Source organism: Triticum dicoccoides, chromosome 1A, assembly GCF_002162155.2.
Source record: "Triticum dicoccoides isolate Atlit2015 ecotype Zavitan chromosome 1A, WEW_v2.0, whole genome shotgun sequence".
NCBI classification, from domain to species: domain Eukaryota; kingdom Viridiplantae; phylum Streptophyta; class Magnoliopsida; order Poales; family Poaceae; genus Triticum; species Triticum dicoccoides.
Window position 1 is genome coordinate 42765191 of NC_041380.1, and position 8623 is coordinate 42773813.

Here is an 8623-nt window from a genome sequence, read left to right on the forward strand (position 1 = left end):
TCAACTATTGGGTTCAGGAACCTCGGAGAAAAATTTCTTTGTGAACAATATGACAACGAGGAAACCATGAACTTGGCAATAGAAGGGGGGAAACAAGCAGTCTTTCAAATCTAAGGTATGTTAAATTAATTGCAGTATGATCACGCAAGTGTTCCTTCATTTGTATTTTAATTAGCAATTAGAACTGGTTCACTTATAGTCAATATACAACTACAACATTTATTAGTGTTTTCCTATTTTACAGTACTCTGCAGTGTAGAGTAACCACCAACTTCATGATCGATTAGCTAAATTATCAACAGTGGTTTTGCATCCGGTGAAACTCTATCAAGTTCAGTTTAGTTTGAACGATGATGTATTGTTGAAATTTTACCATCCTGATATAAAATGCAAGGTTTAGACACTTTGTAGCACAGTTAGCAAGGCGAGTTGTATCACATGACATGCCTTTTCAAATCGTTAAAGGGTAGTACTTTATGTACGTACCTAATCAAGGTTGAACATTGTCATGCCTTCCAAAAGTTTAAAAGTTATTAGGAATGTAGTGCAATTACTAATTAGCCATGTCATGTTTTAGCATAAAAGGATTTTTTTTCATTTAGTATATAGTACAGAAACAAGTACTCTCTGGAAGCATATACATAATATAAATATAGTTGAAGGTCCAACGATAATGTCATACCTGTAGCAGTGGCATCACCTCAAGAAACAGTACGACTAATGACTGTTGCCATATTTGTTCATACTAAATAACCCTACATCGGAAAACAGAAGCTAAGTGTCAGCATGATTCGTGAGAAGAGGACGCCAATACATTATGTTCATAGCACAACGGTAAATCAAAGGCAACCATGCTTTACATGGCAGAAGTTCCAAGGGAAGATAATCTAAAATGATATCTAATTGCGTGAATACATTGGACAATATCATTTCCAAATTTGGAGTTTACCATACTAAAAACTGGAAGTCTCAGCATTCAGAAACCACGACCCTCCATTGCTACTACCATCATCTTGTCATTAACTGGTTCTGCAAATCCAATAGACGATAATCCTTCATGGCAACAAGGAGGGCCATACGTTTATGTTCTGATAGTAGCTATCGACTATCGTTGCCCCATGACCACCGCCTTAACGGTTGTCTTCCAGGCTCAGGGTTGCGAGTCCTCATATATGTCGTCAAGAGGAGCATAGGACATATAGCCCTGCGAACGAAAGCAAATTTGTATTGTTACACAGCACTTTTCAAGGGATAAAGAGAACAATAATAAATTAAGTCGCCCGACAAAAAAAACATTTCGGTCATTTCATCAAGCATTTATCAGTAATCAAACCAGCAACATAGTACCACCATAAAAAACATCAATAATTAGATTTTCTTCAGGAATCCATTCCATATAATTCAAAATTGGTCACTCATAGTTTCAAATATTTCTAAAATTGCTTCAAGGAAAGAGTGTGGACTGTGGAACATAACACCGCTGGTACTCTAAACTGTATCATCAAATCTCTGAATTAACTTGAAAGATAATGTATCAAATCAGCAAAATTATCATATTAAAATTTTGTGAGTAGTCATTTTCATCAGCAAAAATGAAGTACCTCTAGAAGATCTTGCAAAATGACAATTGTTGTTCAATGCACTTGGGATTACATGGAGCCCGTTAGTATCTTATGATCAGCATCAAATATGGTCTTACTAACTCCATTTAACCTACAACAAAATACACTAATCCATAAACAACTGCAGTTAGCAGTAAACTGAACTCACATGTAGCACAGAAAGGCTGCAAACACGTACTTGGTGCTGCTGAGCGGAAGAATATTAAACTGTCACAACCTTACATATTACAAGGGAGGAGATATACCACATTACAACAGCAGCCCCAAATTGCAGCAAATATATATAGCTCAATGTGTATTATTCATTTTAACACACTATTATTACTTGATATACTGAACTTCAACAGTAGTACATGCTTTAGAAAGCAAGCAAATTGTTGAATTGAAAGCTAAATTTGCCTAACAGTAGCACAAGAAAGCGGTAAAACGAAAAAAATGAGAGATGACAACTTTTCAAATCGAAGAATATTTACATTAGTATTTCTTAGCCAACACAGACAATGAGAGAATAGCATAGAAACAGTTAAATGAAAATAAAGTACCTTCACTATTTAGGCATACGAAATATGTAAACCTGAAAGAGCAAAGACCATGGCCTGAGAATCCTGAGCTTATTAAGATCCTGAATAGTGCCTTTGTATAAAAGGGAAACTTACTCTATCCTTCCGAGAATAGACAACCATAATGCATGAAAGTAGAAACATAATTGCTCTAGCTTTTTCCTCCAACAGTGGTGATAATCATGGTTCTCTGTCCTAGACGGAACATACTTTTTCAAGCTGAATGGCAAAGCTGCAAAATGACAACATAAATTCAGAAATATCTTGGATTACTCACGGAAAATATAACTAACACAAAACAACATCATCTATCCACCTAAAAGGAAATTACCAATGAGCGATAGCACATATTTTGAATGTTATCAAAAAGTAGGGAATGGGGAAAGGGAAAAAAGTAATAAACATATACTTTGCACATTTCTTGACATGTTCAAATACATAATTAATTGCTCGCCCACAATTCCTTCAGTTTAGTCATGTGTAAATTAAAAGCTAAACATGAGAAGCAAGCTCGTCCACAGTTCTATATGGTTTGCTGGTAGACACACTGCGGGTTCATGACCGAGACCATGCAGTGAAGTAATGAATCATATAGAACTAAACCCCAGCTGTCTGTTACCCTCTTCGCTTCAACAACAGTTATGTTTTATTGAAAAAGAGGCAGCCCTCCGATTTACATTATAATAAACGAAAGCAGGTCATACTCTACTCCTAAGAAAAAACAAAGAAAGAAAAAAAAATAGACAGGCTCAGCAAACTGAAGATGACAGAATGTAGTTTTTATTTGTACTGCAAAGACAGGGGCAAGCTGATAATTTGTAGCCTTCCCGGTTGTTTTCTGGAAATTTCAGCTGAATAAGCTGCAATACTTGTAAGTTGTAAAGTACCTCTCGTCAAACTGAAAATGTCTGTAGGAAACGTACATCTTCGCCTAGAACTCATAGTTACTGGAATCCTCGAGCGAGGGAGAATCCTCAGCCTGAACTGTCTCGGGCTGTTTTTGCATCTCCAAGTGAAGAAAACATCAACACCAATATATAACAGAGATTCTAGGAAGGGAAACAAAACATCATCTACGTGCACATAGGTTGATCGTGTCAGTGAACCAAGAGAGGAACTTTGCAGGGTACAAATCACTCCATTGCTGTAAGAACCAATCTGGCTTGCAGCTACACTTGCACCTAAATATGAGTGGTGGTCAAGGAGAGGACAAGAGCATACCAAATGAGAAAAACGACAGGAGCACCCGATTTAGAGGGGTGTAATTAACCAACGCTTGCATAGTCACAGTTAGAGAGAGGGATGAAACAGGGAAATATGAAAGCTTACCGGAAACTTATTTTGAGCCTGCTGCATCTTTCAAATGGATATTGTACCCACTTCCTCCATGGTAAGTCACATCCATCTCCACACTTCAGAATCAAAGCAGTAGTCTAAGTGGGGAAACAAAAACAAATAGATGTGATGTTGTCCGAGACAACTCCACGAGGCTCATGCTGCCACCAAACCGGGGGCCCTCAAAGCTCGCTGCCGTCGTACCTAAAACACACAAGGCGCTCCCTTTTCAATAGTGTTGCAAGATGGAAACATCATTTGCAACTCTCAAATAATTTAGATGAATGACATGGCATCGAACTAAACAATTACAGTTACTAAAAAAACATCACCAGCTACAAGCTGCATCAGGTTTAATATGCCATTAAATTAAACAGAGCTAACAAGTTCATTTCCCAACAGTTGTAGGCATGTCAGACTTTCAAAAAGAAATCTATCTATCTACCACATAAATTCATCACACAAATAACACAACAAGAGACATCTCGGATTTTACCTACAAAATTCCACTATGGCAATCATCACCACCTCATCACAGGAACAACCACCCTTCCTCTCTCGCTGTCGGCTGCCAATCCAGTCTCGCAGCCCCATCCTCGTAGCTCGCAGGCCACCCCAGGCCACTCTAGTGAACATGTTTCAGTTTTCTTCTCTTATCCGCCTTCAGAAAGGATCAAAGAGAACGTAAGCAAAGCTACTCGTCTTGTTATGATTGACCGGAACTAATTATTTGAAGAATTAAATTAGATGGCTTACATACATAGATCAATCCTCCCCGTCCTTCTTGGATTTTCATCAAACACCATGTAGGCATAGAGAAACCAAATCTGCACAAACAATGATAGAAGCACTAACAGCAGTGCACTGGAAGGAGGCAAAATCAGAAAGAGGAGAAGAGTGTGTGCACCTACTTGAGCAGGAGCCGATGGAGCCTCGTGCAGCTTCTCCTGGTCCACCTCGACCTTCCTATGTGGCATGGCTGCCCCGGCTCCTCAATGGTCAGTTCCGGCTTTTCGGCTCCGGCGCTCATCCAGGAGAAGGGCGACCGGTTCCTCTAGACGTGTCGCCGCCACAACAGGATAGCCGACCTGTTGCTGCCCCTGCAGGGCAACGACTGGCTGCTGCCCCGCCGCCTCCACACCCCAAGACGCCTTGCATGAGAGGAGGGGAGGAAGCGTCGCTGGGGCGAGGAGCTGGAGGAGGAGGAGCAGTAGCAGGCCGTGGCGGTAGCAGTGCGGGCAACAACGGTCGGAGAAGAAGGCTCGCCGCGGGTTGAGGGAGGAGCTGCAGCAGCTCGAGATGGGAGGGAAAGGGGCTGGCGGCGCAGTGGGAAAGAGGAGAGGCGCGGGGCTCGGGAGGGGATCACTCCCATTTTCCTCTTGCCTGCCTCCCGAGCTGTTGCCTCCTCGTCCACAGCGCGTGGTCGGGTGCGGAGGCAGGGGAGGAGGAGGTGATGGAGGCGGAGGTGGAAGAGACGAGGCGTCCAAGAGGATGGGGGAAGTGGTGGCGGCGGCATGGGGAAGAGCCCAAGAGGAGAGGGGTGGGAAGAGATAGAGGGATGACGAGGAAGATATTTCCATCGCTTTGTTTCCCTCTTTTCGCCCACCGAAACGAGGCAAACCCACATCGTTCTTTCGAGTTTCGATGCAGCAGGTAACCAGGGTCACCCGTCGTCCGTTCAGGAAGCAGCGACAAACGTAGAAAAATACCAACGGTTGACCGGCTGCCAGCGGCCAAAAACGAGCGCTAGTAAAAAGATCGTTCGGCCCTGGATCGCTAGCGCACTCAGTTGCCCTTGCTAGGCGGGTAGCCTAGCAGGACTGGCTAGGGGTCAAGTGACCGAATTTACAATTTTGGCCGGTCACTTCTTCTTTTTTGACAAGCGGGCACATTGGACTTGATGAATTCTTCCTTCGAGATCAAAATACGCACGCATATAACACAACACGGCTGACTGATATCTAGTTGATTGACTCACGATACAACCATACTCCCTCCATTTCATAATGTAGTGCTTCCTTTATCCCCGTGCTTCAACTTTGATTGTGAATTTAACTACCAAGACTGATTGCGGCGGGAGCAACAATTATATCAGTGAATTCGTATTCGAAAGAAGTTTTCAATTATATAATTTTTTCTCCCGCCGCAGTTGGTCTCGTTGGTTAAGTTTATGGTCAAAGTTGAACCTCGGGAAGCGTGGGCGCACTATATTTTAGAATGGAGGGAGTACAACACAACACGGCTGACTGATATCTAATTGATTGACTCACAATACAACACATACAACACAACACGGCTGACTGATATCTAGTTGATTGACTCACAATACAGGCACACACACCGATGCATGGCTTGATTGGTGGCAACCGGTACGTATCATACCTAATGTTCTTTTTTTATTGATCTCTCATGGTTATGCAAATTACAAAGGGGTAGGGTGTGTACTTCACTACTTACACACATACAAGCACAAGACCAAACCTATCCGTACGAAATCACTTGACATCTAGATTGGGTCGACATCACATATGTACTAGCCGGCGGCGACCATCTTGAGTTCTTATGGTTACGTGCATGCTTCATATGTTTTCCTTGGCTCAGAGCACAAGTTAACTAGCTATAGTAGTATATTTTGTTGAACAGAATCTGAAAGCTACACACAGGTGTGTTGGGAACTCATAGATATATCTTCTTTGTGTTAGTTTTGATTAATCGGTCCAATGAAACTTTATTATGGTATGAGGTTTGGCTATATATCCGAAGTTAGAGTTCAATTAAGCTTCGCATGGGATGATGTACAAAGGCAGGCCCGTTGACAAGGGTGTGCGAGTTGTGCGATGGCACAGGGCCCCCAAAATCGGGGGGCGCTAAACGGAGAGAAAATCGGTAAAATTGTTCCGATTCATCATCGTTGCTGGGCGTGTTGCAGCTGCGTGGTTCACGATCGAACGAAAATTGCCGGTCATTCGGATAAAAAAGTAGTAGGGGCCGAGTTAGCCCAGTACCCATGCCCCAGTCTGTTTGGGGCTTTGGGCCTGTTTGTAGAAATTCAGATAAAGAAACACAAGTCAGGCCTACTCACGAAACCAGGCGCTCGTGTCTCCACGATTCCCAGTGGGGATAGCGAGGTGCTGCCGACTAATTCGACGACGAGATCAATCGCAGTCGCCTTCGGGTGTGTTTAGCAGGGTGTATGGAGGGTGCATGGAGGCAAAAGTTCCTAATCCGTCCCACTTTTGCTTGTTTGGTAGGGTGTATGAGCTCACCTGGGCTATGTCCAACTCATGCAAAAAAGGGCCCTCAGCCATGCCCATCTCATGCACCCAAAGGGTGCATGGAGGCAGCCATGCTGGCCCCGACCCTCATCCCCACCCACCAGAGCATGTCCAAATATATTTAAATTTTCAAAAATGTTTAGAATTTCAGAATTTTTTTATATTTTTGAAAAAAAAATCATAATTTCATTTTTGAAATTTTTTGAAAATGTTCAGAATTCCAAAATTGTTTAAATTTTAAAAAAACAATTCATAATTTTAATTTTTGTTTAAATTTTCAAAAAAAATGTTCAGAGATTCAAATTTTGTTTCAATTTTCAAAAATGTTTAGAATTCCAGATTTTGTTTAAATTTGCAAAAAATGTTTATAATTTCAAAAAAATAATTTTTCAAAAAATTTTCATATTTCAATTTTTGTTTATTTTTTTTAGAAAAATCAAAATTCATTTTTTAAAATTTTCGAAAAAGTTCAGAATTTTGAAATTTATTTAAATTTTAGAAAAACTTTGGAATTTTAAATTTTCAATAAAAGGTTAGAATTTAAAAATATGATTAATTTTTTGTTCACATTTTTTCAATTTTGTTCATCATTCAAAAAAATTATTCGGAATTCAAAATTTTCAGCATGTCTACATACATACAGGTTGCCAAACAAACTCTTAGCCCAGCATGTCTCGGCACATATACCGCTGCCAAACAACAGCAAATCCATGGACTCAATATGTCTACACTCAGCATGTATCAGAAGAGAAAAATTAGGCTAGGCTCATACATGCTACCAAACACACCTGAGTCCACCGTGCATCTGGCCGTCGCCGCCGGCTTTGCTACTACAACTCCTCGTCCAATCATCCCCAAATATATCCCAAGTAAGCCGTAAATCATAAGTTTTTAATCAAATTCGATGGGTGATGAACACTGCATTAGGTCAATTTTTATATACAATCTTTCTCTGATTCTTTCTATATTTTCATGCCAAATCGAACGTAATCCCTACTAGTATAGCAGTACTACTCAGTTAGGCTTGTACTTGGTTCTAATCAAATTAATACGATCAATGTCATACACTGTCCGTAATCCATTTTTTAGTGCTAGTGCTAATTCTTCATACTTGTGTGATAGCTAGCTATACTTGCATATTTCATTTCAAGAAAGACCGAATTTTTTGATGACAATAACAGTGGGAAATGATACCTTGAAGAAAATTATTACGAAGATATAAGTGAAATCTTCATTTCAAGAAACACAAGATGGATACTCATTTTTGTAAGAAGACGAGGTCAGTTTATTGCTTTAGTAGTACCATCACTCTTTCAGCATTAGTTTCTAATATATTCTAAATAGTATATGTGATAACACTCATTTGAAATTATGCAATTATCTGAGAGTACGCTTAGCTGTATTAGGTTTTAGTTACACAGTCTTTTCTAAATTTAGGGGCCCATTTTGCATTTCGCACAGGGCCCCCGAATTCCTAGAGACGGCCCTGTACAAAGGCATAGGCATACCTATAATATGTGTAGTTTTCTATACAAAGAAAATGAAATAGAAACTTAAAAATAAAAATAATGAAGTTTTCTAAGAATACTAATAAAGTAGTTTCATTGTTAATAGCCTCTAAGAAAAAGGAAAGTAGAAATTTGAAAAGAAAATTTGCACACAACACTTTTTTATATATAATATGCAAAAATAAGCATATAATAGTTCAATTTTCGTACAAAAGTTGTCCCTTATAATAATGATTGATTTAGTGGAATTGATATAGGGGGTCTGCCCCTACTTTGTTGCCCGTCTCAACTTTTTTCTTGGGTCCGGCCCTGCATAATGGAAA

General features: G+C 40.2%; 1 long non-coding RNA gene across 16 annotated transcripts in view; it reads right to left on the reverse strand.

Annotated features, from left to right (window-relative positions):
• LOC119361798 overlaps window positions 1-5110 on the reverse strand; it is a 6822-nt gene extending 1712 nt beyond the window's left edge. For 5 of the 16 annotated variants that reach the window (XR_005172998.1, XR_005172995.1, XR_005172975.1 and 2 more), the window contains exons 1-9: window positions 4429-5110; window positions 4278-4344; window positions 4014-4178; window positions 3512-3721; window positions 3070-3363; window positions 2279-2414; window positions 2165-2196; window positions 1602-1713; window positions 683-1204 (exon numbers count right to left, since the gene is read on the reverse strand). This is a non-coding gene — a long non-coding RNA (uncharacterized LOC119361798). Of the gene's footprint in view, window positions 1-682; window positions 1205-1601; window positions 1714-2164; window positions 2197-2278; window positions 2415-3069; window positions 3364-3511; window positions 3722-4013; window positions 4179-4273; window positions 4345-4424 lie in introns of all 16 variants that reach the window. The other 11 variants (XR_005173003.1, XR_005173000.1, XR_005172977.1 and 8 more) reach the window with 6 other exon arrangements.
• Window positions 5111-8623: the final 3513 nt, after the last annotated feature.